The sequence below is a fragment of the Eutrigla gurnardus genome (assembly GCF_963514095.1).
Source record: "Eutrigla gurnardus genome assembly, chromosome: 24".
Classification (NCBI taxonomy): domain Eukaryota; kingdom Metazoa; phylum Chordata; class Actinopteri; order Perciformes; family Triglidae; genus Eutrigla; species Eutrigla gurnardus.
In genome coordinates, this window is record NC_139935.1 from 11,182,951 (window position 1) to 11,193,825 (window position 10,875).

At 44.4% G+C, this 10,875-nt stretch overlaps 1 long non-coding RNA gene across 2 annotated transcripts; it reads right to left on the reverse strand.

The window, feature by feature from the left end:
- Window positions 1-5,714: 5,714 nt before the first annotated feature.
- LOC311009677 lies at window positions 5,715-10,672 on the reverse strand. 2 transcript variants are annotated; one of them, XR_014596673.1, is made up of 3 exons: window positions 10,160-10,672; window positions 10,051-10,066; window positions 5,734-5,874 (listed from the first exon to the last, which is right to left on the reverse strand). It is a non-coding gene; the product is annotated as an uncharacterized lncRNA (long non-coding RNA). The 2 variants fall into 2 exon arrangements; XR_014596672.1 differs by lacking the exons at window positions 10,051-10,066; window positions 10,160-10,672 and adding an exon at window positions 5,978-6,298 and having other exon boundaries at window positions 5,715-5,884.
- Window positions 10,673-10,875: the final 203 nt, after the last annotated feature.

The following is a 10,875-nucleotide window of genomic DNA, read 5'->3' on the forward strand; positions in this document are numbered from 1 at the left end:
GAGATAGAGGAGGAGAAGCTGGAGGAGGAGGAGAAGCTGGAGGAGGAGGAGAAGGAGAGGCTGGAGGAGATAGAGGAGGAGAGGCTGGAGGAGGAGGAGAAGGAGAGGCTGGAGAAGGTAGAGGAAGAGAGGCTGGAGGAGATAGAGGAGGAGAAGCTGGAGGAGGAGAAGCTGGAGGAGATGAAGGAAGAGAGGCAGGAGAAGGTAGAGAAGGAGAGGCTGGAGGAGATAGAGGAGGAGAAGCTGGAGCAGATAGAGGGGAGGCCAGAGAAGGTAGAGGAAGAGAGGCAGGAGGAGAAGGAGAGGCTGGAGGAGATAGAGGAGGAGAAGCTGGAGGAGATGAAGGAAGAGAGGCAGGAGGAGATAGAGGAGGAGAGGCTGGAGGAGATGGAGGAGGAGAGGCTGGAGGAGATGGAGGAGGAGAGACCAGAGAAGGTAGAGGAAGAGAGGCTGGAGGAGATAGAGGAGGAGAAGCTGGAGGAGATGAAGGAAGAGAGGCAGGAGGAGGTAGAGAAGGAGAAGCTGGATGAGATGGAGGAGAGGCCAGAGAAGGTAGAGGAAGAGAGGCAGGAGGAGAAGGAGAGGCTGGAGGAGATAGAGGAGGAGAAGCTGGAGGAGATGAAGGAAGAGAGGCAGGAGGAGGTAAAGAAGGAGAGGCTGGAGGAGATAGAGGAGGAGAAGCTGGAGGAGATGGAGGAGGAGAGGCCAGAGAAGGTAGAGGAAGAGAGGCAGGAGGAGAAGGAGAGGCTGGAGGAGATAGAGGAGGAGAAGCTGGAGGAGATGGAGGAGGTAGAGGAAGAGAGGCAGGAGGAGAAGGAGAGGCTGGAGGAGATAGAGGAGGAGAAGCTGGAGGAGATGGAGGAGGAGAGGCCAGAGAAGGTAGAGGAAGAGAGGCAGGAGGAGAAGGAGAGGCTGGAGGAGATAGAGGAGGAGAAGCTGGAGGAGATGGAGGAGGTAGGGGAAGAGAGGCAGGAGGAGAAGGAGAGGCTGGAGGAGATGGAGGAGGTAGAGGAAGAGAGGCAGGAGGAGAAGGAGAGGCTGGAGGAGATGGAGGAGGTAGAGGAAGAGAGGCAGGAGGAGAAGGAGAGGCTGAAGGAGATGGAGGAGGAGAAGCTGGAGGAGGTAGAGAAGGAGAGGCTGAAGGAGATGAAGGAAGAGACTTGACAATAGTGATCTGACAGAAATCTGCCAGCAGTTCATTTCTGTTACAGACCGGCGTGGGCATGTGTTTGGCTCTTTCAAATAGAAACAACCAGTGGACACTAATCTGCTTGTATTTAAGTATTAGTGACAAACACATTTACATTTCATTTATATTTATTTACAATGTTGTATTGTATTTATGTATTTCCAATGTTGTTGATGGACAGTAGGCTATGTTAATTGACAGTATGATGCACAGTAGCACTACAGCCCTGAAGCCCTGCACTAAAGAGTAAAGATGAGAACTCTTTGAAGTTGCCTACTTGTCTTTCATTAGTTGCTTTAACCTATAACATCTTCATGACGTGAAATTATGATTGCTCGAGTTAATTTCTAGAAAGGCTGAAAAGTACTCGTTACTTTCAGGTCTGCTCTTTTTTTTCTTTCTTTCTTTTTGTTTTAAATACTATTGAACACAAGCTGTGTTTGTCAAAGAAGGAAACCTATCACAGTGCACGCTCTCCACTGGGATCTACGTAAAAGCAGAAATACGTAATCCCTCCCCATAAGGATACCGCCAAAGTAGCCACGCTCTCCACTGTGTTTGTCAACACAAAACCGCGACAATGACTGAGTCTCAGACTGAGTGTGATAATGATCCGGAGGAACTTTCAGAACATCCTTGGCCTTATCTGGACTCCATGTTTGAGTTTTACAGAGTAAAAAACATGGACACAGACAAACAGTCATATATTTTCCAATGTGTGTTGTGTTTGCCGAAGGAAAACTACATCTCTGCTTTCAACAACTCCACGTCCAACTTAAAGAAACACGTTGACGTAAGTTAACCAGACTTTCACCGTGTGTTTTTCCTATTTGTCTCGGTCAATGTCATCGTGTTGTGAGAATGTGAGTGTGTGTTGATCACAAAAACTACATTTTGTAGGAAGTGGCACTGTGTGTGTGTGTGTGTGTGTGTGTGTGTGTGTGTGTGTGTGTGTGTGTGTGTGTGTGTGTGTGTGTGTGTGTTGTGGTTTGAAACGGAGACAGACAAGACAGACATGGGGAGACAGAGTTTGTTGTGCTCCTATATTGTCCTTCCTGTAAAGACAAGTGACCTCAACATTGAGTTATTGAAAGCAGAGATGTCGTTTTTTGTAAAACAGTGATTCTCAACCAGTGGTGTGGGGACAACATTGGTCTTTGAGGGGGTTCCAGTTCCCAATGATAGAGAGTTCGTTGGACGGTGCAGGTTCATCTGGTTACAATTTCAATGATTGTTAATAAACATCTGCATCTGCAACATCTGCTGTAGTCCTGTGATCCCATTCATTTTATTTGAAATGTACTCTTACTCTTACTTTTATTTAAAGTAAATTTAATAGCATGTACTTTTGGATACTTAAGTACCTTTTAAAAGCAAGTACTTTTTTACTCTTACTCGAGTACCATGTCGACTGAGCTACTTTTACTTGTAACGGAGTAAATGTTGACCAGTAGTATTTGTACTCTTACTCAAGTCAGACCTGCAAACTCCTCAGAGGAAAAAAGGTGACAGTGTCACGGGGGGATTTTTTTTTTTGATGGTACTATGCAAATGACACTAGTCTGAGCGTGACTTAACAAAACTCAGCATACTTTCTCAAAAATCATTGTCATTGAGGGATTTGCGCGGTAGCCAGGCGACCGTCTCATCCAATGGCGAGGTCAGTTGGCGCTGTGTGCTTCAAGATTCCGATTGGCTCAGAGAAATGTCAATTATAAGAAAGATTCTGAAGCAAGTGCTGAGATTCCGATTGGCCCAGAGAAATGTCAATTATTATTGTTCAATAACGAAAAACCATGCAAAAGTGCATTCAACCTTTCTCCGTGAACAAAAACTACAGCTCCCATGATGCCCCGCGGCAAACCAGGAAGTGCAGCCCCCACGTCTGTGATTCACTCATCAAAACTAAACAAACAAGTATGAATAAACACGGATGGAACAACAACGTTATAAATCCAAATATTATCTTTATGTGCCACAGCTTCACCATTTCATTAACTTGAAGCGTACAACATGAAAGCACACAAGAAAACAAGAACTTAAGAGAGCTTACCAAGTGGCTGCATACCTGGTTGAAAGTCAGTACAAAGAAAATACTCTTGCGCTTCCTTTTCACGGAGTAAACACCGGTCACATGGACCCACATTCACCCATCTCTTAAAGAGGAACTAGGCTACACCATTGGGCTGCTGAACCTCGAACGGTTCTCAATGAATATTACTTGCGGCATTTTAGCTCTGGATTAACATACACAAAAATAAAAAATAAACTACACAAATGACATAACTGCACAGAAAACACAACAATAAGAATGATCCAATAATTGTTCGCAATTCTGGACCCCCCCCCCCCCAAAAGAAAACTCTCCGGTTCTACACGATCCACGTGAATGACCAAATTGACCAAGAAAACGGCGATTGTCGCCGAAGTTTGCAGCTCTGTCAAGTACTGGGGTCGTGTACTATGTCCATCTCTGAATATCATTATGTACTATGGAGTATTTTCTAACGTCCACTAAACTGGTAAAATGTCTGTCAGGTGAAACTTGAACTTCACTAACCAATGAGGAGTTTGTCCCATCTTACATCAACCAATCACACGTCATCTCCAGTCAGCTGACAGGTGCAGTGTTTCCCCTACCATTGTACAGGCCTGGCGGCACGCCAGGCCAAGGAGACCTGCCGCCAGGCCAAAAAAAAAAATCAATATACCAAAAATAAATTATTGATTTATGAATGAATTGATAGGTGGCTACCTATCAATTCATTCATAAATCAATAATCATTTACATTAGGAGCGCCTCCGCGCAGCACAGCAGACTTGCTCCGCAAGACGCGCGGCCGCAACAATCCTCGCCGCGCGCTCCCGCTACGTTCTTCTTCGTGTACTTTACATGCTTGATGTTGTTCTGATGCCGTTCCGCCTCGTTAAACCACCACGATGTCGCTTTCTACTTTGAAAACACGGAACGTTGACACTGTATTTTGATAAGCTGTTGCACTCTTCAGACTCGTGGTGTGAGCGGAACCGGTCCATAGGGTCCATAATATTTATTTTATTACATTACATTATTATTTATTTTTACATAATAAAAATGCCGCTGTGTGTCTCCGTCCAAAACCCGCTGCGCTCGCGCTGTCTGCTCGCACAGATCCGCTCGTGCGCACATGCGCTGATGCAGGTCGAGTGTTGTCGAGAAATATAAGCAGAGACGGCGCTCCTTAAAAACAACATCACGCCATGTGTGTGTAGTATTAGGACGTGATGACGTATGTACAACCGGCCAAAGCCCGTTTGCCCCCCCTCCCCGGGGGGGGAGGATTGTTTTTGATAAGATGTGGAACTTTGAGTTAACTGCTGTTGAGTAAACCTATAACTTATATTTTACTTGATAAAATAAGACAATATATGCACTCATATGTCGTTGTAGTGTTTTACACTATCTGTAGCTATTAATGTGATGCTCATCATTTTCCAGCCATATTTTTCTGGACCCTGATCATTTCCATCAACCGGCACCTCAATAAGAAACTCTCTCCTTGTGATCTTGAATACACTCTGGTTGAACAAAAATGTTGAATGCAAATATAATAATTGCAGAATTGCAGACTGCTTGCTGTGCCACCTGACTTAATCCAACTGCACCAATACACCATCCCACGCGTCTCGTCTGTTTAGGGTTTTTTCGTTGGGTACCACCGGGCCTGAAAAAAATTCTAGGGGAAACACTGAGGTGCTATTCATGAGTACGGCTGTTACCAAACATATTTATAGAGCTGGACTACAACAGAATAACCACAATGTCTGAACATGGAGGAACCTGCTCAGGTACATCATGAACAGGGCAACTGTAACCGTTTCCATGGAAACGTGAGTGCAGTGTGTAATACTGTAAAAGAAACTTGTACTGATGAAATCAGCATGTGGATAGTATTCAGTTTAGTGTTCAGTTCACTGGACAAACAGAACATTCTAGTAGAGGAAACATTCAGGGTCAACTAAAGAAATAGGACAAACCTGAAATGTGGATATAAGGAACATTTCCAGGCTCCACTGCCGTCCTGAAAAACATCTCAACATTCTGACCACCATTGTTTCCATGAGGTCAAAGGAACTTTTCATTTGGAGGGCAGAGACTTTTTATATGAGACACTAACTTTGTTTTGAAGCACGACTTCAATGTTTTGAGTGAGTTCTGACCTTTTGCAGGTGAGTTATGGTGTTGTGTTGGAACATGGAAGCTATTTAGACAAATCAGGTTCTGAGAATATTAACAAAGTTTCAAGAGATGAGCCAAAGAAATTGATATAAACTGTAACACCAGAACATGTTTAGAACACCACAGCCTGCAGCAGTGACACACAGCAACATTACTGATGATGTCATAGATGATGTCACTGAGGGGCTTACCTGAGCAGATGAGATTCAGGATGGAGGAAGAGGAGACTGATGTTGCACACTCCCTCAGAGTGGATCCAGAATTAACACAGCCAGACCTGATCCTCCACACAGGTCTGTATGAGGACTCCTTTCTCAGTCCTACAGAAACAGCAGAGCCACAGTCCAGCTCTCTACAGACAACAGCTGCTTCCTTCAGGGTCCAGTAATAGTCATCCACTGGTCTCCAGTCTCCCTGATGTCTCACCTCCAGTGTTCCAGCACAGCGACTGGCTCCTCCCACCAACCTGACAGGCTCTGAACAGAAAGAAGAGAGTCGTCAGTCAAAGAGCAAAGTAAGTTTGATGAGAACAGAAATGAACCAGATCAAAGCTGCAGCTCCTCTTCTACCTGAGCAGGTGAGTCCAACAGCTTTGCCAGGTGAGCAGGTGTTTCTATCTGAGCCTGAGCTTCTACAGTCCAGGAGAGCAGACTCATGGCCTCCACACTGGAACTCTTTGGTCCACGTTGGAGCCCCCACGTCTCCATAGAGCGCCCCCTGGAGGACTGAAGGAGCCCCACAGCCAAGCTCCCTACAGACCACCTCTGCATCCTGCTGGTCAAAGTCAGCTTCACACACTGAGGACCACCACTGGTTGGACTGGTTGGACTTCACCTCCAGTCTGCCTGAGCACAGACTAGTCCCATTCAGCAGCCTGACAGAGTCTGGAGAGATGATAGAAGATCAAATAGAGAGAGAGAAAAGACACCAGACACCAGAGAAAAAGATGTCATGAAACTATTCAGTGATTCAAACTGGACTCAAAACAATTCCACCATCAGTTCATCATGAACAGTTTTTCTCAATTGCTTTGCCACAATTCTCAAAAGATAATGAATATTTTCTAAACAACATGTGTAAACCTCCAAACCACTGGCCACTGCTTCACAACAGATTATCATTTCTCATTCTTTTAAGTAAATTGCAAATGTTTTAGCACATATATGCAAATGAGTACAATTATCTACTATTTGCACAATTAATGCTTGAACATATCTTGCTGATCAAAACTGATTATGTTGCTTCTCAGTTGAATAGTTGTTCTCTTCAAAACATGTATGAATTCTTTCATGGTGTGAGTCATCACATGTACAATAGTCCGTTCAACTGTCTAAATGTGTCAGCATATATACCATGAATATCATTATGTACTATGGAGTATTTTCTAACGTCCACTAAACTGGTAAATTGTCTGTCAGGAGAAACTTGAACTTCACTAACCAATGAGGAGTTTGTCCCATCTTACATCAACCAATCACACGTCATCTCCAGTCAGCTGACAGGTGCTATTCATGAGTACGGCTGTTACCAAACATATTTATAGAGCTGGACTACAACAGAATAACCACAATGTCTGAACATGGAGGAACCTGCTCAGGTACATCATGAACAGGGCAACTGTAACCGTTTCCATGGAAACGTGAGTGCAGTGTGTAATACTGTAAAAGAAACTTGTACTGATGAAATCAGCATGTGGATAGTATTCAGTTTAGTGTTCAGTTCACTGGACAAACAGAACATTCTAGTAGAGGAAACATTCAGGGTCAACTAAAGAAATAGGACAAACCTGAAATGTGGATATAAGGAACATTTCCAGGCTCCACTGCCGTCCCGAAAAACATCTAAACATTCTGACCACCATTGTTTCCATGAGGTCAAAGGGACTTTTCATTTGGAGGGCAGAGACTTTTTATATGAGACACTAACTTTGTTTTGAAGCACGACTTCAATGTTTTGAGTGAGTTCTGACCTTTTGCAGGTGAGTTATGGTGTTGTGTTGGAACATGGAAGCTATTTAGACAAATCAGGTTCTGAGAATATTAACAAAGTTTCAAGAGATGAGCCAAAGAAATTGAAATAAACTGTAACACCAGAACATGTTTAGAACACCACAGCCTGCAGCAGTGTTACATCACATTTACATGAATACACTCTAACAACTGTTATCCATTGTTCAACACTTTCAATATGTTTTCAAGCAGAAACACATCATCATCTGCAGATCCTCTATTCTGTTCCTTCTGCTCAGAGACTCCACAAACGTTGCTCTCCACACAGAGAAGTTACAGCTTTGGATTCTCTCTTATCTTCCTGAGAATAAAGCTGTGTTTAGAAACGTGGTCTAAACCAATAAGAGACAGAGCTCGGGCGGGTCCTTGCCTCTGATTGGCTGTGGTCCTTTTCACTGCTGTAAATTGTGTCAGTTCGAAAAATGTGAGCGAGCTGAGCCGGTACTTTTCTTTGAAAATGAAGAGAGGCAGAAAGCCTGGCCCCAAGACAATTAATTAATTAATTAAAAAGCCCCAAAATATGCCTTCAGACAGGACTGGTTGAAGCAATTTCCCTGGCTGATGTACGATGAAGAAAGGGACTCAATGCACTGCATTTATTGTCGGGAGTGCGGTCAGAATATGGCCGGTAATAGTGCGTTTGTGGAAGAGTCTCTATGAAGGAGTGCGTTATTGTCTACTGAAGCATTTTGCATAAAGGGAGGCCTGGTCAACATGTTAATTGGACATGTCGGGTGGAGCATGGACACGCACAGTGTTTGAAGGCCCACATTACAGCATGAGAGATCATGAATAGGACATTGTATAGTAGCCTATTCCTAATATTATTAAAAATGAATAGCCTAAGTAAAAATATAAGTAGGCTAGGCTAAGATCACATAAACAGTTTTCCATTTGCAATCTATAGGCTAGTGACCTGTAGGATCTTTTTATTCTTGAGGAATTTATGCTGCCATAAAGCAAGCATTTGCTGCGTTTGGGCATCAGTGTGCAGATTGGCTGGAGAAAACGGGTGCTCTGGGTGCTGATGGTGCTGCAGTTAACCTAGGCCATAAGGGGGCGTCATTATGTAAAAGGAGAGCGATGAAAAGGTGACCGTTTGGTGTTAAAGGCGACGCGATGAAAAATGTGGGTGCACCTGAATTTTGTGCTGGTGCACCTAAAAAAAAAAGTTAGGCTCACCAGTGCAACCAATGCATAAAGTTAGTCTGGAGCCCTGTAAGGAGGTGTTCAGGGTGAAGGACTCCACGTGGGGGTGGAGATACTGACGAGCCCCGACTGAGCTGCTCAGAGTTGTGGCCACTTTTGGTGCCTGCTATGGTGGCAACCAAAGAACCTGCTGGTGGAAACCAGCGGCTCAGAAAGCTGTGGAGCTGAAGAAGGAGTCCTTTCAGGCTGCTTGGTGGTCGGCCCAGAGGACTCCTGAAGCAGCACACGTGGAGGTTTCTCTCATACAGATATCTTGGTGCATTCAGCAGATATGTTGAATATGTTGAATTACCAACAGCTGACAGCTTTCTAGATAAGTAAGAATGAAGAAAGTAAAACAACCACATTGCATGCATCTTTGTCATGACGTCATCGCTTCTAGAGCTCCGTCCATATCTTTGTTTCATTTCACGGAGCGCTGTGTGTGTGTGCGTCAGCCCCGCCCCTCTGACAGAGAGGAGAGACGCTGGATGAAGCGGTGTTGTTAGACAGTAGAGACTCTCAACGTTTACAATGATAATAATATATATATATATATATATTAGAGAAAACAAATACTTTTAAATACTTTTATAAATTCAATGAAATTCCGCATTTTACAGTTGATTACATTTTCATTGTCCAAATATGTGATTCTGTCATAGGGCCCTACTCGGCACGCCCCAGTTTGAAAACCACAGTGTGACGGAGGGAGGAGATTCCTCCCAGTCCTGGTGCTGCCTGCTCATCAGGCTGAATGGCTGGCACCTGGCAAGGTGTGGGTGTGGCCACTAGGCCTGAGCAGAAGTACTCTGCTCAGGCTACGCAGTCTCTCTCTGCCTTTGGTCTGGTTTGGATCTCGCACATGGTATGGGGACTGTTTGGGGCCTGGTGTTCTGTGTAATGGATTATTTTGGGTCAATTATAGGTTTTTGCATCCACGCACCCATACATACACATTCAGCCACCTCACTTACAGACACGCATCCATTAAAACACTATCGATTACTGATTCCTTTTCTTTTTGAGTTGTTTAATACATTTCTTTGTTTAAAAAGTATATGTCGAGTGTGGTCTCCACCTTTTTTGTCTGGTTCCCTGATTAAGGAACGTGACAACAGTCATAGATGATGTCATAGATGATGTCATAGATGATGTCACTGAGGGACTTACCTGAGCAGGTGAGATTCAGGATGGAGTAAGAGGAATCTGATGCTGCACACTCCCTCAGAGTGGCTCTAGAATGAACACAGCCAGACCTGATCCCCCACACAGGTCTTCTTGAGGACTCCTTTCTCAGTCCTACAGAAACAGCAGAGCCACAGTCCAGCTCTCTACAGGCAACAGCTGCTTTCTTCAGGGTCCAGTCATTGCCAAACACTGGTCTCCAGTCTCCCTGTCTCACCTCCAGTGTTCCAGCACAGCGACTGGCTCCTCCCACCAACCTGACATCATCAGGCTCTGAACAGAAAGAAGAGAGTCGTCAGTCAAAGAGCAAAGTGAGTTTGATGAGAACAGAAATGAACCAGATCAAAGCTGCAGCTCCTCTTCTACCTGAGCAGGTGAGTCCAACAGCTTTGCCAGGTGAGCAGGTGTTTCTATCTGAGCCTGAGCTTCTACAGTCCAGGAGAGCAGACTCATGGCCTCCACACTGGAACTCTTTGGTCCACGTTGGAGCCCCCACGTCTCCATAGAGCGCCCCCTGGAGGACTGAAGGAGCCCCACAGCCAAGCTCCCTACAGACCACCTCTGCATCCTGCTGGTCAAAGTCAGCTTCACACACTGAGGACCACCACTGGTTGGACTGGTTGGACTTCACCTCCAGTCTGCCTGAGCACAGACTAGTCCCATTCAGCAGCCTGACAGAGTCTGGAGAGATGATAGAAGATCAAATAGAGAGAGAGAAAAGACACCAGACACCAGAGAAAAAGATGTCATGAAACTATTCAGTGATTCAAACTGGACTCAAAACAATTCCACCATCAGTTCATCATTTACAGTTTTTCTCAATTGCTTTGCCACAATTCTCAAAAGATAATGAATATTTTCTAAACAACATGTGTAAACCTCCAAACCACTGGCCACTGCTTCACAACAGATTATCATTTCTCATTCTTTTAAATAATTTGCAAATATGTTAGCACATATATGCAAATGAGAACAATTATCTACTATTTGCACAATTAATGATTGAACATATCTTGCTGATCAAAACTGATTATGTTGCTTCTCAGTTGAATAGTTGTTCTCTTCAAAACGTGTATGAATTC